The 26,627-nt window shown below is 39.7% G+C and overlaps 1 long non-coding RNA gene across 15 annotated transcripts in view; it reads left to right on the top strand.

Moving 5' to 3' along the window:
* Positions 1 to 199: 199 nt before the first annotated feature.
* The window catches only part of LOC121062563, a 47,629-nt gene continuing 21,201 nt past the window's right edge, over positions 200 to 26,627 (top strand). For 2 of the 15 annotated variants that reach the window (XR_005815622.1, XR_005815624.1), the window contains exons 1-6: positions 213 to 359; positions 1,200 to 1,704; positions 4,980 to 5,054; positions 7,646 to 7,716; positions 10,111 to 10,534; positions 26,006 to 26,092. This is a non-coding gene — a long non-coding RNA (uncharacterized LOC121062563). Of the gene's footprint in view, positions 360 to 1,199; positions 1,705 to 4,979; positions 5,055 to 7,645; positions 7,717 to 10,110; positions 11,000 to 12,679; positions 12,699 to 12,872; positions 13,012 to 13,755; positions 20,124 to 22,202; positions 24,821 to 26,005; positions 26,093 to 26,627 lie in introns of those variants that run through there. The other 13 variants (XR_005815616.1, XR_005815627.1, XR_005815636.1 and 10 more) reach the window with 13 other exon arrangements.

The following is a 26,627-nucleotide window of genomic DNA, read 5'->3' on the forward strand; positions in this document are numbered from 1 at the left end:
GGGAGCGGGGGGTTCGGGGGCGGGGGGGGGGGTGGAAGCGCGGCTGGGGCTGAGGCAGCGCCGCGGACACGGCGCTCGCTGTCAGTGCCGCCCCGCCCCCCCCCCCCCTTCTCTCTCGCTCCCCCCCCCGCCCCCCCCCCGCCCCGCTCGCAGCCCGCGCGCGCTCCCCGCCCTCCCCGCCAGCGCGCGCTCCCGACCCAACCGCCGCTGATGGGGGGGGTGGGAGGTGGGGGGGGGGGGGGGAGGGAAATGTCACCCGAGGTGGGTGAGGGACAGGACGGACCGACCGACCGACCGACCGACCGACCGACCGAGCGACGGGCGGATGGACGGACGGAGCGGCCCGCCGGCTTGTCAAGGTAAAGGGGGTGGGGGGGGGCAGCGCGTTTTGGGGGGCGGCAGGGGGAGGGAATAGGGAACACCCCCCCCCCCCCCCAACCCCGGCTCCTCAGGGGAGCCCCGCACCCCCCTCAGGGCTCCCCTCAGGGCTCCGAGCGCCCACGCGGCGCGGGTTCGATCCCGCCTCACACCCCCCCGAGAAAAAAAAAAAAAACTAAAACCCAACAAACCAGCCCCAAAAAAACCCCAAACCTCCCCTCAGCTCCCCTCAACCCCCATCAACCGCCTCAGCCCCTCATCACCCCCTCAGCCCTCTCATCACCCCTTCAGCCACCTCAGCCGCCTCAGCCCCTCATCGCCGCCTCAGCCCCTCATCACCCCCTCAGCCCCCTCAGCCCATCCCGGCTGAGGGAGGGCGGGCTGCCCGCCGCCGCACCGCGTCGGGAGCCCCCAAAACCGAGGAGAACCACCCCAGAAACACACATTTACACCGGGGAATCGCGACGGAGCGGCGGTTCTCCACCCCCCCACCCCCCCCACCTCCCAGCCGCCGGCCGTTTCGCAGCGCTGGGAGGAAAAACGGCAAACTTTCATTTTGTCGCCGCGCCCCCCCCGGCGGCTCGGGGCGGCGGGAGGTACCTGCTGGCTCGGCAGCCGCCTCTGCCCCCTGCCCCTCACGGGGAGAACGGCCCCGGGCAGCGCTCAGCCCCCGTCTGCACTTGACTTGGGGCTGAGGAGGGAGCCTTCCCCCCTGCCAGCTCCTCTCAGGCCGCAGCGAGCCCGAGCGCATCGGGGCGAGCGGCTCCTCGCTGCTCCTAACGCCGTTTTGTTGTGTTTTATTTTATTTTTTTCCCTCCCAGGCTCGCTTAAAAAGGAGAAAAGGAAAAGCGGTGGAAAAAAATCAAAAAGCTGAGCCCCCCCCCCCCCCCCCCGGACCCGCACGCTGTTGTTGTTGCCGCCGCGGCTCGGGGAGGATTTTCGAAAGTGAGCGAAGCTGAGGAGCTGCTGCCTTCCCCACCGGCTCTGAAAATCTTCCCCTCACGTATCCTGGTCCTGCACAGCCCTACTGGACTCCTTGCAGCCGAGTGTCAGCAGGCCTGAGCTTCCCCGGGATCCCACCGCCTGCTTCCAGAGCTGCATCCATGAAAATATCAGCAAATTTCGTAGGGAGAGCCAATCTCTCTCTCTCTCCCCCTCTCTTTTTTTTTTTTTTTTTTTTTTAACCAACTGACACAGTTGGAGAGAACAGCAAGCTTTTGGGCTCACAGAGCTTAGACCATCATGGCTACGAAAACTAAACTGCTAGTCAGAAAAAAAACACGTAATTCTGGAACTCCTTAGTGAAAAAGCAGTGCAAAACAACGTGTAAGTAATCACATAGCGAGTATTATGCATTTATGTCGGATATTTTCCTTGCATTTCAAGCTCAGGATCATTCAAGAAACTAATTCCTATTTTTTTAAGCGAATTCTCAGGGAAAATTACCCAGATGAAAAACTCGAAATCCATAAAATCTTTTTCTTTAAAAGGGAGAAAATATAAGCGGTTTGCAGTATTTTTACATTTTCACTCTTATTTTATTAAAATTATTGTGAGTGAAATTTTCAAAAAGTGTACTTTTGGACGGAAAAGAATGATAGCAAATGTCTCTTATTTTTTCTTATTTTTTCTTTTTTTTTTCTGAAGGTTATGTGCCTGTGAAATTAGAATTTTGTAGTAGAAATAGCAGTGACAGCAATAAAGAAAAATATAAAATTATGATGTTGCTTACAACCGCTCCTCTGTACTTAGATTATGTATAGTTTTGCCCTAAAGTAATTCTGGCTATTATTTTTCACCCATTTTTTCCAACCGTAATATAGAAATCAGATATAGCAGATACTATGTCATTCTGTTTAATGGGACAGGGTATTCTCTTATATGAATCACACTATTGTCCTTTTGGATGGCTTTTCTGAGGTCTCCTTCCGATTTTTAATGAAAGTGCAATTTTTACATCCCCTAATATCTAATACTCGCTCTCAGATTCCACACTTAACGCGCACAGGCCCCAATCCTGTACAGGCTGAAAAGCATTTCGTTATGTGTAAGCACACCGAGTGGCTCTGTTCCTTCTTATGCTCTTGTGTTTCAGACTTAAGCTGATAGCTGTATTACACAATCATTATTCTCAGTATTACTTAGGACTGCACAAAGCATAAACCTAATGCAACAGGCTCGATTTACATCTTCCATTTGTATCTCTGGGACATGAGTTAAATCCTGCACAATTACAATAATTTGGGGGTCGGGACGGTTAAGTATTTAACTGAGTATCAGGAGAAGTAAGAAAGGCAGTCGCTCTAGTCTAATAATCCATGCAGTATGAGGTGGGTATTGCATTCTCTGGCTGTAGCATCTGGGAGAGGATCAGCAGTGTGTTTCCTCAGTGACTAGCGAAGCCAAAAAGTCACAGCAGGAACACAGCTGAGGACAGAAGGGAGAGGAAAGGGATTTTGAGCCTCACCAAAATGATGTCAATTCTTTAGGTCAGATTTCCATTCCAGATAACTTGGGCTCATCAGAAGGGTGGAAGTCTGATTGGCTGTGGTAGCGGATACGAGGTAAAGCTGCAGCCTCTCTCCTGGACTCCTTTCCTTACACAGTTCTCGTCACAGCACTACCTGCACACCTTCTAGTCGTGCCAGTCCCCTGTTAGAGATGCCTCTCCTCAGAGAGTGTCATTATATTCTCGGAGAATCTCCCACTACTGTAACATGTGACGTTACCAGCATTTGTCATATTATCTGTTCTCTTGTTGCCAGGGGAAGGAGCATGTGCAGCTGAATGTTTTGAGTTTATTTCATCTGTCTTTTTTTCCGTATACGTGTTGTGTATTTATGTTAGTGAGGCAAGGTCAAAGTAATGTGCTTTGTTCTTCAAGCGAAAATGTGGTTGGGATTCTGATGGCCCTTAGCTCCTAGGCATATTCATTTCCTAGACTTGCACCAGCCCCTGAGAATGTTCTGTCTCTAAAAATGTTAGCTTTTCTCCCCTAGTTGTGCAAGTTGTCTTGTGTCAGGAGAGAAACTGTTGACAACTGGATGCAGTCTAGAGGCCTAGGCATTCATTTAGGAGCCCTGGATTTAGGCCCTGGAGGATCTAGGGACCCTGAATCTCTAATTTAAAATGCTAAAGAAAATGAGTATTGAGTGGAAGAGAAGGACTTGTAATAACCTTCACTGCTGAGATGACATCCCCTCCGGCTTCCTCTACTTGGGAGTTTGCTGTATGCAGCTGACTTGATGTTTGGGTATACTGAATTGCCTAGGTCCAGTTGAGAGGTGGCAAAACCAAAGCGAGATACGCATCTGCCAAAACGGCACAGAAGCTCCTAGCTAGCTGGGGATGATTAGAAAGCTGGAGGCTGTCTTCTGACTCAGGCACGCATTACTTTACAAATTACCTTGCTATGTGTTTTTAAGATTTATTTTACAACCGTGAGGATTAGAGGCATTTGTTGTAATGAAAACTGGCGTTGTGTCATTACTATGTAACTTTTTAGCTAGATGCTTTGGTCTGCCTGGGTACTTGCCTGTTATTCCCTCTGGTCCAGTTCCTACGTGAGCAGGACCAAATGGAGGGCGCCAAGATACACCCACACGTAGCAATTATAACAATGTTTTCAAGAATTGCACATCTACAGATTATTTTGGTCTTGGTATGGCATATGTGCATGCAGCCAGTGGGAATTCCAACATTTTTTATATTTATTTCACCAATTTAAGCCCTGCCTTGCTCTTGGTGCTTATCCAGCCTTCTTTGCTAGATCCCTGTTAGGGATTCATCTAGGCCTCCCTTCAGGCCTCTTCTGAAAATTTGATAGCAGTTGAAGTTTAAGGTTTTGGTTTAATAATCTAGTAACTGTAGTTGAACATCCTCTTTCATTTATGAGTTTTCTGCTTCCTTCTGTAGTCATTCGGCCTCCGATTTGCCCTGACAAACACAGGATTTGGAATTCATTACTTTAGCCATTGCAGTCTGCGAGCAGTGATGGAGGTTGTAATTTAGCAAGGACCGAAGTGTACACCATTTATTATCGCATGGTCGTTAGGCTGCAGTGGCAGTGAAAACAAATTCTGAACTCACCAATTCAGACCTGATCTAGGGATACTTCTCTTGGCAGAATGGACTGCAAAAAGGATGTGCTGGATTAGGACATGCATCTGCTTTATTGATTTTCCTATAAATAGATAGATGAAAAAGGAAACCTTATTTTTTTTTAATTATTATTTTTTTTACTGTAGACTACCTGATTTTTCAATAGCCAGCTTTCAATCTATTTTTTTTCAGTGTCTGAAATGCTCAGCATAACATAAAGAGTAACGGTACAGCCAAAAAGTTGGATTTACCATATTTTCATTCAGACCTGATGATACTGACTGTGACACAGCTGTAGGCCTAACTCATGATCATGAACACATCCCTGAGGATTTAAGAAAGGTTTGTTATTAAACTTAGGTTCTGTGGTGAAGTTTTGCTAAAATGGCCTAACTGTAACTTCTAAATATTGTCATTTTTCAATGGATTTGTATGGTTGCGAAGAGTGCTGGGTTGTAACCTGTGAAAACTGAAGCCCATTCTTTATGGATTAATTGCAGCAGAGCAGTTGCCAAGTGATCTTCTCCGCAGCACCCACAAACTTCAGCCTTGAACTGAAGAGGACTCATCAAATGGTGAGAAAATAGTGTGGTTATCGTGACTACGAAGTTATTGAGGGGATGCTCTATTGTTTTCTTCTCCGTAGCATCAATTCTGTTATTTAACTGGTATTAAAGTTAGATTTTTTTTTGTAGGGTAATTGCTGGGATCATAACTTAATTTCTCATCTTCCCCCCAGTACATCAGTTGTTACTTTCTCAAGCTTTATTATCTTCTTGGCTGTCCTTGACTTTTCAAAATAATGGTTAGTTATACACTGAATTTATTAGCTAATTTCTTTATTACTTGCTTTAGCCGTAGTCCTGTGCACGTGCTGAACACTGGCCACACGAGTGTTTCTATCAGCAGCACTAGTCGGTGGGGTAAAACTCAGATAATGTGGAGTTGTTTGAAAGATTGAAGCTTAAACTTCATAGATATGTATGCCTGCATTTAAATGAAGTGCTATTGAAATTAATACAGGAGTGAGGGATCTGGTAATGCTTTAGCTAGTACTAATTTGTTTGCTTTTATGCTGTTCAATTCATTTATTTTAAGATGTTTGATGTAAGTTGTTCATTTGCTTCCCTAGTTTCCTAATTTCTGGGAAATTTTGAAATCTGAGCTTCAAAACATTTATAAAATTTTAGTAATGCTCGCGATTCTCATAAAAAGAGCAACACATTATTTAACCATTTTATGAAAAGGGGGCTGAATCTATTGAGGAACTAATTCTATCTCCAACTTACTGCCTTAGTCAGGCCTGTAATCTTACTCTAGCTACCTACCTACATTAAGTTGTGATTCTTACGTGTATGGATTTATTAAATATGCATCTTAAAAACAGGGAGTTCCCTTTTTTACAGCTGTAGGTGAAGGACAGAGTATTAGTGGCAGGAGCGTATGTGCGAATATAGTTGCTGAGTGTTGGTACTGACTTCGTGGTCAGTCAGAGAGATGACAGCTTAAAGTAACGCTGTACAGATCGATCCGTAGCTTAGCAGATGGATCACAGTGACCAGAAGTTCACAGGATGCTGAGAGATGTCCCAGAACTCTGTTGGCTCACTTTGTTGAACTGAGTGGCTCGGTTTCTGTTTTCTTTTAGTAACTGTGTTGTAGAGTAAGGAGGAAAAGGGACAGAACCCTAGTAGCGGCTTATGATTTCCACATTTCCTCCTACGTTTATGGTCGTTACCATAGAGATTGGAATACTGGGTCTTAATCCTCTCCCAGCTATTTACCAGAGTGGGTTTGGAAGTGCAAGTGTGTTTAGTAGGCAGAAGAGATGGTGAGCCCTGTGTGCCTGTAGCTGAACGACACCCTGTGTTAAGAATTACTTTAGTACTGTCATCAACCACTGACCGAATTTAACCTTTGCCAGAGTTATTTACCATCTCATGTATTAAAAATAAGATTTAATACTTCAGCCAAAAAGAAGCAGTAGTTTTCAGGCAGAGTGCATTGAGATATAACCCAGAGGTCATTTATTTTTAATACAGATTCAACAGTCTGTTTCTTTTTTCTTTCTCAGCTACTTTTCCTTTAGTTTTCTTTTTGAGGCCTGGTTCTCAAATTAACTTTAAGCACTTAATTATTTACACTCTGCTTCATGAAACAATTAATCTCGTACTTCAGTCACGATACTCGCATGAGTGTAGCTGGTGAGAGAATCCACATTGGTCCCTTGCGTCTTGTACTTGAGTTTGCCTATCTGATAACCAATAGGCTGGAGCCAGACGAGCGCCAAAGTGTGAGTCAGCATGTAAGCAGGGTAAGGAGTTGGGGCTCAGATCTGAATGCAGGCTTAATACTACAGTCGTAGTGAATGATTACAAGATGATTTATTAATATTATTTTTTTTAATTTAAGCACTTCTTCAGTTGTTTAGCTGAGCAGAGTTTAGATCCTCCATATGCTTAAAGTTAAACGGTTAAAGCTAAGTCTATTAAAGGTTTTCTTAAAGCATATTTGGAGTTTATGTAATTCTCTTCCTTCAATAGAAGTCAAATGGTTTTGAAAATCCCATTCTCATTGCTCTGCTAAGATGATAATTTTGTTTCTTTTATTCCACCCTTTTTTGTTAAATTACTTTCATTTCCCTGGCTATTCCTATTCACATTGTCTCCTTCTAACCTTTCCTCTAATGTCCAGTTTTCTGTTAACTTTTCTGCACTGATTATTCTTTGTCTCTCTTCCTTTTATTGGAGTTTTGGAGAGGTCATTACACTCTTTCAGTTTCTTTCCTTCTTTCATCAGTTCCTGGAATCCATCAGCAAATAAAACCCTCTGATTTCAACTATGCCTTTTTTGCTGAGAAACACACAAGTCAAAATTCAATGCTAGAGCAATAGAAAGGCTATGAAGAGCACAGTGGATGCCATTTTTAAGGAAGGGAACTGGGACCTGCTTATTATTAAAAATAATTCTCTAAATTGGGATAATTAGGATCTGAATACAGGTAGTAGCATCGGGATGTTAGGGTGATTCTTTAAATAACCTTTATGCTTATTCTATAAATATTAAAAAAAAAAAAAAGTCAAGGTACACTGAACAGATTCATTGATTCTTTAAACTTAATGTCACCATTCAGTTACTGAGCTATTTATCACTGAACTTTTCTTAAGCCTTGGGAGATACAGAATGGAACTGGAAGAGAAGCAGGGGTCTACATGAAGGGCAGTCCACTGGAGTCTTGGTGAGTTCAAAAAATATGTATAAAATTTTATTCCTGTTAAATTTTCACCTTTATGAAGTGACATATACTTAGGGTCCTGTGCACAGTGGCAAAACAAAGTCAGTTTTATTGAAACAGTCTCTGCATTCTCTGGATTCGCTTATACTATCATCGTGTAAAAATCTGGGTTCAGTTATAGCTGAGTTTGTGGTGTGACTCCTGAATGAAAACAGTAAAGACATAAAATTCATTAGTTATTTTCACAATGATTATGCTACAGTGTTTACATGCCCAGTTTCTGAACAAAACAAGCTATATAGGATTCTGTTTTCTCCTCATAATTTTTGAATCCAGCGCTTAATTTCAGCTGCATTTGATCCAGGGATAGAGGTTACAAAGTCAAGTTTCTGCAGTTTAAGTTACAGTTCTTAGCAGATGGGATTAGAGAAAAGACTCAAATTTGTGCCCCCAGGATAGAAAAAGCTGCAGCTCGGACTTAGAAATCTTCTGTTCTGTTCAACCTGTTAACTTCATAGAATCACAGAATGGTTTGGGTAGGAAGGGACCTTAAAGATCACCTCATTCCACCCCCCCTGCCGTGGGCAGGGATGCCTCCCACTAGACCAGGTTGCCCAAAGGCCCATCCAGCCTGGCCTTGAACTTGCCACTTAGCCTCCTTATTTAGTCTGACAGTCGGGGCATGTGTTTCTTAAACCCAGCCGCAATGTGGGTTGCTCTCGGTAGTGAGAACTTGGTGTTTTGCGAAGGAATTTAGGGCAACTGCTTAGAAGGGAGTGGGAAACCAACCAGGGTAGTGTCAGCTTGGGACTGCTGCACATGCGTGCTGGGGACATGTACAGGCCTGTCTAAGTAACTAGACTTCATTACTTTTCCAAGCTTCATGGTCATGGCACCTAGAGAACCGATTGTCGTGAGAGATACGGTCTGTCCCCTCTTCTCAGTCAGTGAGAAATTGGCGGATGACACCTGCCAGAGGTACTGGTTCACTCACTTTGCAGGCTTAGGTGGGCAGCACTAACTTGGCTGGTGTCTGATACTTCTAAATCTTCTGTGTAACATTAGATCAGGGTTAAGATACAACACTTTTTAAACAGGGCTGGAGCACTGATCTTTAGACACAGTTGAATTTCTCATAGTAACAGTCACGCGTATAAAACATACATTTTAAAAGCAGTAAAATGAGGGGAAAAAAAACACTTCAAATTCACTAATTTGTAAGACAACTGCCTTGAAATGTGTTGTAACATCTGAAATGTACATTTCAATTGTCCTCCTGCCCAGTTGAAAACCATCAGCCTGGCAGGGAACAGAAACAGTGATACTCTTCACCATTTTCTGTTTATTTACAAGTTTGTTGTTTGACAAAATCACAGCCAGTAAGAGAACAACTGGTCGTTCAAAAACAAAAAAGGAAGAAAAGAAAAAATGACTGCATTCCATCTGTATGGAACTTCTGGTTCCTCTGTTAGATTCTCAAATCCTTTCATTTGTTTCTAGTTTTGTGTTTATTTATTTATTTATTTTGAAAAGTATCTGTATCTATATTAAAGGAATGAAGAAATGTCTTCTGCTTGATTCTAAGATCTAGTGGTTGTTCTTTGGTCCTTTATCACCATTACTCTTACGTAGTGTCACCAGTTAAATATTATTTCATAGAACCCATAGCTAACCTGTTTGTAAATGGTTTATAATACAGAAAAGCATCGTAACTTCCTTTCAAAGATCAACATAGATGCGTGTTTAATAAGAAAAGCAAGGTCAAATAATAAATATTAAGTTTTATGTGATGCGGTATGTATTTGTTTTAACATTTGTTCTTCCTGTGTTTTAAATGATGTTCAGTAACATCTTAAATTTAGGAAATAATTATTGTTGATTTTCAAAAGGATTTTTTGTTTTAAAAAGCTCACTTTTAGTCTAAAAGTAACCGCTATTTATCGTGTATTTTCAAAGACCTTGGCCTTGTGTGCTGCTATATGTGGCTGGATATTTTCATGATCATGAAGACCTCAATAAATTCACAGGCCTATGCTGTCTCCCCGAAATGTATGTTGTGGGCCAGATTTTAAGCAGGCTTAAGCACTATCAAACAACTGGCATTGTAGACAAAGGAAGTAGGATAACTAGTTTTTGCAGAATAATAATTAAAAATCTAAATTTATATTTCAAATGTATATCATTAAAAGTTCCCATGATGTGCTGTCACTACATGTAAAACCCATAAGCAATTTTAAGTCAACATTCTGTAAAAAGGGAACTAAAGATTCCTATAAATAACACGCAACTTAAAGATGTATGGAACTCCTTTATTATGTGCTAAATGCTGTAGTAAAACAGGCTATCAGAGGCTTTGCTGCATGTTACTAATTTTTTTTTCTCCCAATATTTTTGCAGGTGTGTGGAGGAACGGGTCCTGTTCTCGCTGTTGCTACTCCCACATAGGTGGACTCTGTAACTGATTATGTGTGGGTAGGGCCCTATTGAAATTAAGGAGATTCTGCAATAGTGCAGGGTTCTGTTTGTGAAAGTTCAGTTGCAAGATCAGGACCCTACTGTGACTTCTTACTGTGAATTCTGTCACTGTATCATTGCTTGTGCTGGAACCTGCCTTTTGGGATAATGTAAGTCCTGCTTTTCCCCCAAATGTACTTTAGACATGAAATAATCATGAAAACGTTCCTAATTAGAAAATAAATATCATTTACATGCATTCTTTTAATTATGTTTTTTTGGCAGTACCAAATAATATATTCCTCAAAACTTCTTAATGGCACTGAGGCTTTGTGGATAGTTGGTCACATGATGAGAAAATTCAGCTGTAAGTACACTGAAATGATTGAATTTTTCAATAGCTAGTTTTTACTGATGTTGACAAACTAATAATGATAAAAAGGTTAACCGAGAGGTTTGACTTATGTGTGACTTCAGTTCTTTTTGGAAAATACATAGAATATATCCATTAGGGATTTCATTATTCTTGTGTAATTCACCATGTGAACCTGGAGTCCTTCTGTACTGCTGCTAGGTAGGGAGTTTTAATTTGTTTGTTTTTGTTGTTTTCAGAATAGCATGTTGCTGACTTGCTCTGTATTTTCACCCATAAACTTCTTGAAATTTATAGATCTATAAAAACTGTTTATACCACCAGTATTTGTGTAGATATTACAAACAGATTTACTAACATAATTGTCTTGCTGAGTTGAACATTGAAATGTTAATAAATATACACTTATACTCGTGTCAATGGAACTTGGTTAAATTAAACTAAACTGATCCGGCATTTTGAACAGCAATGTGATCGTGCATGCTGATTAACTATAGTCTTCTTAGGCAGGAACTACATATTTTATTGTAACTAAGTACATTGTGCTTAATCAATAATAATTACCCATATTGTATGTCAGTGGATTCACCCAAAATAACTATAAATATGCTTGGATTGAGGAGGAAGTTCTTTTCCTGTAGCTATGGGTACAGTCATTGCTACGACTCCTATTTTTATATCCTAATGAGCAAAAACTACATGTAGGTGTTTTGCCTGTGGAACACAAGTGGCATTATAAACTCCATGCCCTTTTTTTATGATGGTGTGTTTCCCTTCTGGTGTTCAAATACATTTTTTTTTTGAATGTGGGACTTAATATTTAAAAAATAGAAGAACTGGAATTGTTATGGAATTTATGAGGTGTAACTGAGGTGTTAAGATGTAGAGGAGTTGTATGTAAGGACAGTTAGAGATTCTTCACTATGGAGCAAAGATACAGACAATGATTGGTGAGTAAAGATTAAGGAGGGCAGGATTTCTTATTTTTTGCTTGGCACAAGAGCAGCGTGAAATGAATGGAATTTGAAGAGAGAGCAAGACCAAAGAAGAAATCGTAAACTCAGATCAAAAGCAGACTAGAGAGCCCGATCAGCAAAAGCAAAACAAAAACAACCAACCAAATAGAAAAATGGATGGCAAAAATATGCCTGAAAGGTGAACTTAAACACATAGCTCCTGGTATTTCTTGTTGCACTGAATGTATGTTAAGTTTAAGTTACATATCTATTTAGTTTAAAACTTCCAGTAAATGTTTTTCTCTGCATTTTTTTTCCTGTTGGAGGGGACTATACAGGCTTTGAAGAAGAGTTAGTGACTAGTTCTGAATTATCTGTATAAACTGATGTAGATATACAATATTTGAGATGACAGTAGCAACTAAGAACAGAGGAGAATGGGTTATATGTGTTAAAATACGGCTGGTGCTAAGCAGAAGACAATTTCTTGTTCAAACTCATACCATCCTGAAGCAAGCTCAAAACACAATTCCATTATTTTCTTTATAGGATGGCAAATTTTAAATTTCCAGTTTAAAAGCTTAACGGTGCTTCTTTTGAGATTTCTGAATATAAAATGAAATGGAGATTTTTTTCAAATGAAACTAAATCATGATTTGAGAACATTGGGTGTTTCTCATAACAATAAAAACGTTGAATGTTTCATTTTACATCAAAACTCTTGATCAGCATACATTGTGCTTACAGTGATTTACTGTTTCTAGCTTTTAATCCTGTATGCTGTATTTATTCTTACTCGCACTCAGTTGGGTAGAAGAAAGAAAAGGAGAGGGAGATGAGGTGATTGCAAAATAACCCAGCCTCCTGTGTTCCCTCACCACACTAGATTAATAAAGTACCTCAGAATAGATCTAGTTTCAGAAGAGAAAAAGAAACAAGGTTACATGATAGTGAGTGGGGTATGAAAAATCCCCTGGATATTTCATATGCCTCCAGTTTTTTCACTCATCGCCGCGGAGGGCAGCTCAACTACATCTGACTGCATCTCCTTCTTGAGACAGCAACTTCCCTGGGCTTTGAGGGAGATAAAGTAGGGGCACGGCTCTATTCTGCCTGTGGTAATGCTGCTACAAAATGTTATTCAGAAGAAAAGGAACCCTGAATTGTCTCCTGCTGTAACCAGCTCTCCACTACTCACTGCTGCTAAACCCCGTGGTTGAGCACCTGATCTGCTTGTTTCTTTGGTTCGACCCATGCGGTGATGTCCTAAATGAGTAAAACTAGGAGAAGAGCAAGAAAGCAGACACCAAAAGAAGCTGTTGATGTTGGTGCAATGTAGAGAGTAAGCTTTTGCTACATGGCCACACATTGTGCAGGTTTGGGAATACTTCAAGAGCTGGAAATACCAAACCAGAGTAAATTTCCCTCAGTGGCAACTGAGATGATAGCCCTGGTTCTGTACAATAAAAAGGAAGAGGAAAGGAATGTGCCTGAACATTCAGCATGTTAGCTGTTGTAAGTTTAAGTTGTAAGATCCTTTTCTCTGCTGCTGTTTGCTTGGCTTGTATCACCACTGTCCTGTCTTTGAGCTGGATGTAGCATGTTTTTGTTTGTTGAATGAGGCACCCGTCATCTTACAACATCATGAACATTGTTTTTCTTCAACTCTTGAAAGTCAAAACACGGTAGCACAGGTAGCTGTAATAACTTAGCAATAAATGCGACCTGAAAGAATTTTCTCGTTTCACAGTATAGGAAAAACAATGTTTAATGTGTCACTTCATATACCTCCTCCCATCTTCCTTCCCACTCTTAAGCAGATCTAATGCATGAAAATTTTCTTCAGTAGTGTTCTTGGTTCTTTATATTCAGTTACAACTATTGGTCTTCTGTTAGTAATTTTTTCATATTTAAGTTGAGGTCCTCACAAAACCTCTGTGAATGACACCATCATGCTGTCGTTTGTTTTAAGTCATCAAATTTAGGCTAAATCTGAGTTTTGGAAACCTTTTTCCAACACTTTAAGGATGCTCTTTCTTCTCTGTCGGACGATTGCATTTTTCATTCAGGTTTTCCATGGATCATATCTTTATTGGAAAAATCTTTTTCTTTTGCCTTGACAAATGCAGTCTTGGAATGCTCGTTACCTGTTCAAAGTGCTACTGTACATATCAGTTTCCAAACTTACACCTTTGGCTTTTTAAACTTCCTCCTTCAATTTAAAACAATAAAGATAAGCTATCTGTCTTTGTTTTCAAGGCCCATCAAGACTACTTCTACCTGATACCTCTCCTTCAGTATCAAGAGGTTGACTCTGATTTTGATCAACATATGATACCAGCTTCCATCAGTTGCTTGTTAAGTTTTCACACCACACCGGATACTTTCTCCTCAGCTGCCTCTCGTGTTGGTTGACTCCTTCATAAACAGAACTGTTCGCCCTCTTCCTTTAAATATCTTCTTAAAAGTTTTATGCACTGTGAAGCTTAAAGCAATCCAATGCTTATCACAGTAATACTTTGTCATTGCCTTTGTACTTTGCAATAATCTCTGTTGTCTCTTTACATAGAAATCAAGCACACTCTTTTTGTTGTATGCTTATTCATGGCCCAGCATAACGAGAAGTGGATCCAGGGTGAGGCCTCCTAAGATTTGTGGTAATACAAATAAATAATAATGAATGCTCATTGGATACTGCAGTGTAGCTGTTGGATCCTGCTGTGCCTTGTGTCACATCATATTTAATGCAGAAAAAAGGTGCTCCAAAGAGAAGCCTCACAAAAGGGAAAGAAGTAAGTCACAGTGAACAGATGAAATGCTAGCCCCCAGGGGCCTTCTCAGCTGTCAGACCCAAGTCAATAGCTACTGGCATTGCGTCCAGAAAGCATCCCTCATTCCTCTCCGTCTTCTCCACAAGCTCTCCCTCCTCACAGAAGGAAGTTAATGTGAATGTTACAAAGTTCTCCGGTGTGTACAAAAGCTTAAAGGACTTCACATACTTCCATAGCGTCCTTCTGCTCCTTAGTGCATTCCCTTCCTGACACAGCATCTCTTGGTACCAAAATCTTGAATAAGTACAAGCTGTTGTTCAGGCCATCCTGTTGGTCAGTCCTTTTTCAAATGCCACCTGGTTCTCTGTTGAGAAGGAACCTGCGCTAGTTTTGATTTGGTATCTAGGTACATTGCTACCTCATACTGCTCTGTTTCCCTGGTACCTTGAAGATCATGATTCTTCAGGAGAGCGGTAAGCATGAAATGCATCAGGAATTCCTCAGGTATGTCACCCTCTTTCTGGAAGTGGGTCTGCATGCGTCCCTTTCCTTTCTTTCCAAGGGACACTGAAATATCAGTGCATAGATGGCACAGAAATGATGGAACGTTAGAGTCTCCCTGATGCAGAGACAACAGATTGGTCTGTGCAATCAATAGGATAAACCACAAAACATAATTACAAATGTTTCCGTATCTGAATAGGAGAAGCCTGGTAAGAGCTCTAAACTAGCTTATGGGATGGAGACAGTGACTGTGAAATACTGGGGGAAACTAGAGAAGCTATGCAGCCTAAAACCTTGATCATGAGAGATCTTGGTTATCGATGTATGGACTGGATAAGCTTAACATTAGGCCATCATGCATAAGCTGTGTTTTTAGGTACCATCAAGAACTACTTTTTGAGCAAACCAGCTAGAGAATGCAGAATAGTGAGGACAGCCCTCGGTTTAGTCTAGAATTAGTACACTCGGAGGTACTTGGGTGGACAAAGTAACTAGAGAAGAACCATTCAGCAGTGATAGGTCATATCAAACTGAAGTTTGTCGTATTTGTAGGAGAGAAGAAGATACAAAAAAAAATCCAATAGTGTTTAAAAGAGAGGAATTGCATACAAATGAAGAAATAATTCAAGTAAAAATTAAGAGAGACTAAGACAGACACAGAGACTTTGTTCTCTGATTCTAACCAAATTGAACAAGAATTCTCCATCACAGCAGAACAGTAGAGGAGGTTACTAGAACTAAATACATGTTCTTCCAAAAGTGAAATCTGAACATCAAAGAAGAAAAGAGCGCGATTCTGGCAAGTTAATTGTAGAACTATTGTAAGGCAGGACAAAAAGATTTTGAAGAGAAGCAGGCTAAATTCATAAAAGCAAAAAAAAATTTTGGACCAGTGTAAATTCTACAGATAAAGGAATTCTGCTAGCAGGGTGGCAAGTTCAATAGACAATCAAGGGACAAAGAGAATATTTAAAGGCATAGCCATTGCAGAAAGAAACAAATGAACTCTTTGCATCGGCAGGGTTTACTCCAGGGAGATTATGGACACCCCCACATAAAAGTAATTCATTATAAGGAATATTTCAGATTTGAAATATCAATAAAAGATTTTTGAACAACTCGATTGAATAAGCATTAACGGATTGCCAGATAGCATATCATTCATTCAGTAGTCCTAGAGAAACTGAGAAATGAAATTGGTCATCTGTGCATTGTGTTGTATAATCCATCACTTAAATTGGACTTGATAACAGAGGGATGGAACGTAGCTAACGTGGCACCAGGTTTAAAAGGGCTCTAGGGATGATCGCGGACTAATATACTAATAAGTCTGACTTCCCTGACAGGCAAAATGCCAGTGAATATGATAAAGAATGTAATTAATAGGAACGTGGATGGGTATAATGGGCAACCATCATCTTGGCTTTCGTACGAGGTAGTTTTGTCTTACAGCTTTGCTAGTTATTTGAAGGAGTCAACACAAATATGGAAAAGGGTCACCCAAAAATCTTTTAAAAAGTCTGACACCGAAGAATGTTAAGGCAGTGATTCTTTGTGGGCTACTAAACGGCTACAAGATAAGGAAGACTGTAGCAATTAATCAGCAATTTTAACAGTGCCACCTCCCAAAGATTGGTACAGACACCTTTGCTGGTCCACCTGTTCTTAAATGGCCTGAAAAAGTGCAGGGATAAAGCTCAGAGATGATAAAAGGGAACTATTCAGTTGGTGCCAGACCTGATGTTGACCCTTGAAGAGTCGGAGAAGGATCTCACAGCAGGAGCTGAGGAGAGGCCACGTATCCGTCAGCAGGGAGGGGTAGCACCCCATGAGCTGTGAGCTCAGCAGGCTGTGAGCAGTGCTGCCATTCAGCAAGGCAGGGACTTGCAGCTGCTCTTTCTAACCACAACAGGGCCTGCAAGCTGAAGAGGTGAGATGCTTCCCTATTTCTCAGGGTTTCACAGCCCCAGCTGAGCTTAAAATACAGACTTTGATCCTACAGTTCCTGCCTGTCACAGTGGTGGAGCAGCACTGTTAAGCTGATAAGTAGTATCTCGCTGCTGTGAAAAGCTGTGGTTCTCAAGCCATTTTACTGGTATTTGCATGAATTTTTAGCAGCTCCTGCTAATTTTTTGAAATCTTTCTGGGCGGAATTCATGCTAGGAAAAACTGGCAAAATGATATTTGAAACAGAGAAGTCATGCTGGCATGCTGGGCAATTCTGAGCATTGATGGGAACTGTACGCAACATAGAAACGAATGAGGAAGGTATGGCATAGCTCTTGTGCAGGGCCAGTAAATGAATCGATTCTTCAATATGGCAAAATGTTGACCGAGGAGTAGGTAACATGAGAAGGGTTTCTAATATGTGGAAATGTTTAGTAGGGGACTCTTAACTCCTTGTTTCTTAGAATGGAATAACGATTAGCCTTTGGTCACCGTTTTATGTAACTTAGGTGACCTTTAAGATGGCAGAAGGCTGCTTATCACCAATGTCATCTGCCATAGTTTTGTGAATGCATCTTTTTACATGCACGAATCCCAGCTGTTACTGGTCTTGAAAACTCCACTTATCTTGGACCAGCTGGGGCCAAAATCCAACCTGTGCAAAATTATAGCTTTTCTGTAAATAAAAGTCTGTTGGTGATAAGTTTTCAAACATGAATCAAATGCAAACTTGTCCCATTTTCCTAAATCTGCAGATTTATTTATTTATTTTTCAACCCTCTGCTTCTCTTTGTTCCTTTATCTGGCAGTAGTAATGTTATGGATGGCCAGATCGGTTTTACTTGTTTTGTTTGCAAACCTGTGGGCAAGGGAGAATGCCAGTTTGCTACTACGGAAAGCTAAATGCAATAGCAGGCCCTAAATTTAATCTCGTGTGGAAATCAGATAAAGTAGCAGAAATGTTTCACACAGCAAGCAGAAGGTTTGGATGGAGGGAGGAAGTAGAGGAAGCATTGTACCTTTGAAATGGCTGGAATGGTTTCCAAGCTGTGGGCCACAAACCCCTGATGGGCTACAAGGCTATGGTAGGCTGAACAGCTCTTTGGCTAAACCACATTTAATGGTGTTTAAAATAGTGTTTTCAATTAAAAGTTTGATCAGATGGATGTGTGCTGGTTTGTGAAAAATGTTAGGGGCTAACAACAATCTGTTGTTCCAGACGTTTGGGATCCACTGCTCAGGAGTGTACGAAAAGGTAGAGAGCTCTCCCCTCCTACTCCTCCAGCCTCAGATAGGCTGTCAGCAACAGCAAGAGGTTCCCAGAAGGGAGCCAGGAAGAGCAGTCTGGCAGCATTAACCCCTCTGTCCCGACCACATCCTCCCCAGGAACTCGTAACAGAATTGTTTTGTTAGTCATTGCATTGTCCTTGAGTATCACTAATTGTCTTTGCTGCCTCTCTTTTCATATATGCACACAACTAGTAGATGTAGTTTCCTGACAAGTGAGTATTGGGTCCCCGTCAGACAAAGATTAGACTGCTCAGCTTCATCAGATGAAAATATATCTGTCTTTGAATGCATATCTGATTTCTCATTGTCAGAAATTCTTACATTTTCTATCAGTATTAACAGACAAACTTTCCTTATGAGCATTAGCATGTCTTAGTACAATATCTGTTCATTACTCTAAAAAAATCCCAGTTCTAGTTGACCAACCTCTTTTAATTTACATACGTTTCCTGAATGGTGATTTTACATTGCAGAAATCTTCCTTGTCCTCGCATCAGGCCTCCTATTACTTTTATTGTTTTTCTATTGAAAATTTTCCAGAATTGTAAGGTATTAGCAGTGCCTTTAGTTGCCCTTGACACAGGTTACTCCCTGTTGTCCTGAGTACCAGGCCAGCACATCCATAAATAATTTGCAGAGATTGTGGCTTTTCCAACGCATTGTTCATCTTTGTTAGCAACTACGGTGGTGTTGAATTGAGAAATGCCAAATTATAAACCTTATTCAAATGATATAAATTTGTTTTTCTGAAGAAATTCGTTGTCTAATGTAAAATTAGACCGTAGCGTATGTATTTTACAAAATTTAAACAAAATACTGGAAACAAGTTATTGACAATCATGTTCTAAAAGGAATTAGCTTGGCAGGGTAGCATGTTCTTTGTAACCCTTTTTGTTCCGTATTTCTTATTTGTGTGATACTTATATGGGAAATGAGGGGTTTTGTGTATGCTTTATGTTATTATTATTCTATTATTGTTGCTAAATATCTGTTGCTGCTATGACTGAAGTTGTCTTTCAGCGTTCTGAGTCCTGTATTACTTATGGTTGATTTGTCTTGTTCAGATGCTCAGGGTTAAGGGGGATACGAGGTCAGGAAGAAATCTTTGCCTTGTATGTGAAAGGAACATATAGGGGAGGAGAGAGTTTTTCTTCTGCCATAGCATGGAAAAAGGTTACTTCCTGGTGTCATCTGGGGGTTGCTGTGCCTATAAGCAAGGGATATGGGTACATGGTGAGGGGGACATGTGGGTAGGACTGGGGATCAGTGTATGGGAGTAAGGAGCTGGGGACAGGGGTCAGGATGGGGTTTCTGTGGGGATTGGAGCAGTCACAGTTGGGTAGGTGTGTTGGGGTTAGCTGGAAGTCACTTCACCCAGAACATGGCAACATCTCTCTCTGCCTCTGGCTTGCTCCATGCTTTCCCCATCTGTTCCCTCCCTGTGTTTCTGGAACCCCAGCTTCTTGTCCAGTTTCTGCACGTTGCGCTGTCACATGAAAACCCTACTTTCCTGTGTGCTCTAGGAACAATTTTACACACGCAAGCACAAAAGGTCCCACGAATCCCTCCCACCTGAAGTTTCTCTTCAGTCTTGCTATTCTTTCTTCTCCCTCCTGCCTACAGGGTTCTGCTCTGCAGGTGCAGACAGGTAACAAGTGGTGGCTGGGTGCAACATAATGCCTCTCCTTCACAACACAATTTGCATCTTCTCCAAGTGGGACATAGCCCACCCATCATTTGAAATCTGCCGATCAAAGATTAATTCTTTAATTCCTTTTCCCCCTTTTCATGTAGTAATCATTAAAAGGTGACCTTTTTTTTTTAATTTTTCCTCCACATGTTGAAATAATTTCTTTACAGTCTTACAAAGAAGCAGAAAAGTTTTGGATTTCTAGACCCCGGTCCCTTCTGATTTGCAATTCTCTCTGATTTATGACCTTCTTAAAAAATCTAGTGGATGATTGTACCTGCTGGTCATAAGCTAAAGCCTTCTGACAGGATGCTTCCTTTTTTAATTACTATTTTGCAGACCACTTAAAAGATGTTTAGGAAGTCTAAAGAGTCTGCAGAAAGATTGAGAGCCACTGTCTTAGAGGATCCCCTTAAACGCATTTTTTTAAAATGCATTTTTTTAACACAGATATTTCATAAGTCTTAAGCTTTTATTTATGATTTTTATAAGTCCTAAGCTTTTCCTTCTTAATATATGATTACATACTTATGTTTATAGCAAGCCAGAAGCATGGTTTCTGTAAAAGTTTCCAATTCAGTAATTAATTAATATGCCTTTTAGCACCTGACAATACAAATAGGTTATGTAGCAAGATCACCATAATAATAAAATAAAGAATACGTTTTTGTTGTCGTTAGAGGGTATGTTTTTGTGGAAAACTATTTTGGTATTTCTTTCTTGGATGGATTTTTATAGTGGCCACTCTTTCTGTTAGTTGGTATTCATTCCTAAAAATTGGCTCCACTCGTGTTGCTTGTCATATGTCGTTTTACCTTTAAAGACTGCAGGAGTTCATGACTACTGGGAGGTAACACCTTGAAGTCTTGGCACTATCCTCTACAAAGTAGCTGTTATACTGAGCTGACTTTCTATTATCCTGTAGGTGAAACACCAAGTGTTGATACTATCTGTGAAACCGTATTTGATATAATGGCTATTACGTTGCTTTAAAAAAGAAATCTCACAAAGATAGATTTTGTGGTTAGAAGAGCTGGCCTCTGAAAACGTGTGTCATGGATACAGGTAATAAATTTTGCTTGTGAATTGTTACAGGAGAAAAAAGTATTTACATTTGTGTTCAACACACTAGTCTTTTTTAGCTGTTTTTATCTCAAATATCTTACCACTTACTAGTTATAAAGTATTTAATGACATGAATCATTGCACTTGTTGAAGTATTCAGTGCATCATTTAAAATGGCTACTAAAGCAGAGAGGTGGAGATTCAATCCTCCTAACAGCTAAGCATAAAAATAACATATCAGAGATAATAATACGGTTCCAGATCAGTAAAAATCATTGTTATGTTTTGCTGTATGAGCAGAGCTCTCCACAGAATGGTAATCTCATTCTGTTTTATCAGATTACAGTCACCTAAATAGATGTTTATTTCTAAACTTTATCCTGGTGATTTTGTGACTGGGTTCAGAAGTGGGAGAATACAAACACTAGAATTTTAAGTCATTCCTCCTCAGCCATGCTAAACGCTGGCAGGGCTTGGTATCCCACCCGAGGACTGGATCCATATAGTCCTTTTAAGTTTTGGAATTTCAGGAAATGTGCAGGTGAGTAAGGAAAAGCAAATATGGAAGGAAAAAAAATCAAGTGGAGAGAAGGAAATTTTCCTTCCTTTACCGAAGGGAGGGAAATATGAATAACAATATAATGAGCATAGGAGAAATAACAGGATGAAAAGGGAGGAGTCAGGTAAGTGTTTACTGTTTTCTATTTAGTGCTCAGACTTGTTGTGCTTTATGCTTGCACGGAAAACAGATTGAGGCTTCTGCGTTTTGACTAACTGCTGTGTTGTGCCGAACCTTACTCTCTGCATTTTTGTTTTAGCATGGTTGCTTCTGAGTAAGGCTTTAAATTGACTTTGTGGGGCAACTTGAATCACAAAATGCATTATCCTGGTAGAAAATAACGACTCCCTCCAAGCTCCGTCTTCCTCAGCTATCTCTCTCAAACAATGTGAGAAGTAACCATGATAAAAAAATAGCCATTTTTGGGATGTATTTTTCTGTTGTTAATTCCAGTCACCAGCGTTGGGGCAGGGGACAGGCAGGCTGTAGCACTGAACAGTGGCAAAAATTCTTTGCAAAACCTAGTTGCACTAATGCTGAAAATGAAAATTGGCCTCAATTTTCAAGTTTTTTTTGTGATGTTCTTGTCCATACCATGTTTGGGATCCTTCATTGTAGATAGAATGTGTAGAGCTAGTACTTTTTATCCTGTCCTCAGAGAACAATATGAAGTATAAAGGATTTTCCAAATCAAGAGCTTTATCCATCTTTACATCAGCTTATCAGAACTTAAATGGAAAATGAGACTGAATGAGAAACTGTATTAAAATATAAACTCTTAACTGCTAATTAGTCATTATTCAGCTGGACTAAGCAACGTCAATTCATAAGCAAATGTAGGTGTAGAACAATAGACTACTTACGTTGGCTTTCATTACAGGTTAGACATCAGCGGACGGATTTCATCCATAATCTGTAATGAAACAAAAGAAATTAGGAAGATGGCGAAAAAGGTTGAACTCAGTAATTTGTTCATTTATGTGTTTGGTTGCTGCATGTTTCCCTTGAGTATATACGGTAACACGGAGGAGTAAATGTTTAGGGAAAGTATGTAGGCTTTTTACAGTGAGCAATTAACTAATATTTATATAGCCAGTATAAGTGGTCTACATGAGTTGCCATGCTAAAAAATGTGTTTAAAGACAGAGGTAAGGACCTCCTAATTTCTTAGATTTGGTTGGTGGTACACATGAAACACCTTAACCGTCCAGCTGATCAACACCTGAGTGTAGCTGAGCCCTGAGCTGACGTACAGCAGAGTAGCATCCCTGCAAAACTGCCCGGCAGAAAGGGTGACAATGGGTGGAGCCTTTCCGGCGCCAATTCACAATTAATTACTGGAGCAGTAACATCTGCTTCTTGGAAGGTAGAACAGCTCTGTATTAATTTCTGCTAATGGAGAGATAAATACAGGTCTGCATAGGAGCTATGCTGTAAATTGCTGATTCCCTTTCCTGTGCAGTGTCTGTGTCATTGTACAAGAGAATCGGTGTAGCAGTCTTTAAAGGCACCCACTGAAGATAAGAAGACAGAAAAACTGACGTAGCTGTACTCTATGTTCATTCAAAAAGGAAATTGAAATGAAAAGCAGACACAACTTTTAGAAGTGCTAAATATGAGACTTCATGCTGTATATTTAGCCCTTACCGTTATGTTGTTTTGCATTAGTGTTTTCTGTTAAAAAAGGCAGTGATTCTTTATCTGAGGTAAACTCTTCAGTGCAAAATCACATTTCAAGTGGGTTAATAATGAGATTTTAAAGATGTCTTTTTAATTTCATTGTAACTGATAATTCTGTGTTGTCTTCATAATATAGCAGGCAGGACCAGGGTGACTGTGTCCTGATAAAATCATTAAAAAACATTGTGTGTGCAAGACCATTAGGTGCATAGGTCTCCAGTGAGATATGAATCGCACAGTCCCAGGATTATGTCTCAGACTTTCTGTACCAAAAAAATAAAAAGTGCACATGGTGAACTGTCCCACTGGAGTGTATTGCCAACTCCCCAGATCAGTGCCCAGGAGGAAGCTACCTTTCCCATCCTCTTCTCTGATTATTTATGCTTTGCTAGTGCAGTCTCTAAGATCAGAGTCTTGTTTTTGCATCTGGGTTGGCAGTCTGGTGAAGGTGGTATTAAGAGGTTATCCCTGCAGACTTGCTCCACGCTGAAGCTCCTGCATGCAGATAGGACTATATACAAATATTAAAACCAGCCTGTTGCCCATGACTCCTGTATTTAATTATAGTTCTTTTAAAGTAACCATTATAATGTAAGTATTCTACGTGTAAACATAGGTTTTCAACATTTTTTTCAGAACAGTATTTACTGTGTTTAGTGACAAATTACTGAAATATCAACGGTGTCAGTTTAAGTATCAGAAAAATGCGATATTTCCTGAATCAGATCTTAATGTTGGGAATGTAGAATCCCAGTCATGCTGAGCTTTGATTTTTACTTACAGCAGATGAACTTAAAGCCCCAGTAGTACATGCTTAGGCCTAATAGAAAAACAAACTTTCTTTTGACTGAGTCAGATTATTTTGTGTGTGATTAATACAGTAAACATGAATAATGTTCAGTAATAAAAATACAAATGTGGCACAAACCTACTGCATGTTCTACGCAGATGAAAATCATTAGTATATTTTCTTTGTTCAGAGCAAATGAAGTTGAAAATGTGTTGTCTCTCATATCATTTTAATCCAAATGTTGTTTTCTGTAAGAGCTCAGTGCTGCTAGGTTCAGAAATACCTAGTGAATTTTGAGAAATTCATTTCAAATATGTGGTTCAGAGTCTGAGAGATAAACCTTAGGATGGGATGAATCGCCCTCTGGAGGTGCCCGTTTCAGTCTACTGACTTCACAGGAATCCTGCTTTGAACCGACTAGCTCAAACTGAAAGTGAAGTGAGTGGACTGTCACCTTAGAGAGCAATAGCAGCATTTCCTACCATACTAGGTCTTTTCTGTAGACATATCTTTTTGCTAAGAATATCTGCTTATGCCTCACCTTTATTTGTCAGTGTTCTTCTTGTACCATTTATAAAACGAGTGAATACAATTGTTATCTACTATTTCCTGTGCTTTTTCTGTTTTTTTTCCCCTGTCCTTTTTCATCTTATTATCTTCTCTTTCCCTTTCCCCCCTTTTTTCTTCCCTTACTTTTTAGCTACTATCTCTTCTGAAGCTTTTCATTTGCTACCTCTCTGACCATCCTGCCTCCCATGTGGACAGCATTGTCCTAACTTCTGATCTGGAAGACTGCTGACCATTTCCTTTGATGCTGGTATCAGTATTTTCTGTGAGAGACACAGAAGAAGAATATGGCACTCCTGTGATTTTATTTTATTCATGGTTTTGAATAGTCAAGAAGTATTGTTCTTCTGCTTGCAGATAAAGTGTGCTGGTTTCCTAATGAACTTGTAATTTAAAGATGTTTGTAGAAATGTAAGATCAAATGTGAAGAATATAAAATCCACATTAAAGTCATTTAAGTGTAACAAAATACAGCATTAGTCTTTATTTTTAAAAATGGAGACCTACATGGCTCGCTTGCAAAAAAAATGGGATATATTTTGAAAGTTGTGGAATGGTAAATTTTGACTTATTAAAAAGTAAAATTATTTTGCTCCTCCCTATGGTAATAGTTTCTTGATTCATACCTATTGTTAACAGTCTCTCCTATTAAGTTTTTTTCCTTCTTTGTCTTCTCTTGTTTTTTGGTTCCTTTTATTAGCTTAAGTTTCCTGTTCCTTTTTGCACTGGACTTTCCTAACTCTCTTAGTTCAATACCAATCCATTTTTCTCTCAAGTTTACATTCATTTGCCTAAAATATTGCCTTAGCATAATCATGTATATTCGAGGATATATTTGCTTATAAACACTGAATAGATCTGCTGTTTTAGGACTTCCAGTAAATCAGATAAAAAACAACAGCTCAGTGACAGCATTTTACGTTTTTTATGCCACACATGCCTTCATAGGATCAGAGTACCTTGCCTTCTTCCTCAATGGAATAATAATTATGGATAGTCATAAACATTCCTGTTAAAATGCAGACTCAAGGTACTTCTTCAATATAGGATTGCTAACTTGAAAAGATCATTTGAATGACAGCAAACATACTGCATTCAAAAATGGTATGGTAGAAGTTTTTAGATTTTATTTGCAGGTAGATTAAAGAGAAATGCTACTGGAAAAAGTGCTTTACTGTCAGTAATGTAAGCAGTTAAAGTGAAAAAGACAACTAGAAGCTGTACATCCATAAAATCAGGGTTTGTTTGTTTTTTCAAATCATGCTTTGTTATAGCAGGAATCTTTATTAAAAGTTAATGTTTTCTGAGGGGTAGATACCTGCATCTTTTGTTATCTTTACTAAATGTGCTTTGCCCAATCTGAATTCCTTGGATTTGAGATAGTACAGTAAAAGGAATGCTAAGTACATAATAAAACATAAATAGTGATGTTTGGAACTTTTTTGTTTAGATACGTACAATATGGTTTGAAGCCTCTTCTGATACTTAAGAGTAGCTTACAGGAATAATAATACTAACTTACTACAAAATTATTGCAGGTATGGCTGAGAATTTCATTTGTGATGCCCAAAAGTTTTTAACGAATGTAGTTTTAAGCAGGATATTGCATAATTCTGAGTCCATTAAAAATGAACCCTTTTTGCCAGATTTGTTTTCTGAGCATGAGGATGACAGTATATACAAGAAATAGAGAGCAGAGGAAAAATGGACTCTTCAAAGCAGTTATATGGATGGTGAGTCCTTGTGTTGTACAGTAGTAGCAGTAAGTTTTTTATTAGAATGAATCGACTGCAGTTAGTTTTATAGAAAAAGAACCATGTGAAAATTATACATGGAGTGAGGAAAAAAGATTGTTAAAAAACATGTAAACTCTATTAGGATTTTCTGGGGTATATCCTCAAATGGTATAAATTGGTATGCACACAGTTAAATCATCACTGCCTACTGAAATTGTGTCCTTACTGAAGTTTTGTCCTTTTTATTAACTATATAATACAATAACAGAGGCTGAAATAGTCTGTTACTTAATACTTGTATTAATTTTACAGCAGAATGGTTATGGAATAGGGTCTTATCATGAGAAATAATTGAGGTTTAATTTATTTTCTTAATTATATAGTATAATATTTATTATTTTTAGATGGAAACACATCAAACTGACCTGAATTAGCACAGGAGAATCAACTTTGGTTATGAGAGTACTGTATTGGTATCACTTGTTAGGTTACAAAACTATTGCTTGTTTAATAGTACTATTATCCTAAAATT

The sequence above is a fragment of the Cygnus olor genome, chromosome 1 (genome assembly GCF_009769625.2).
Source record: "Cygnus olor isolate bCygOlo1 chromosome 1, bCygOlo1.pri.v2, whole genome shotgun sequence".
Classification (NCBI taxonomy): domain Eukaryota; kingdom Metazoa; phylum Chordata; class Aves; order Anseriformes; family Anatidae; genus Cygnus; species Cygnus olor.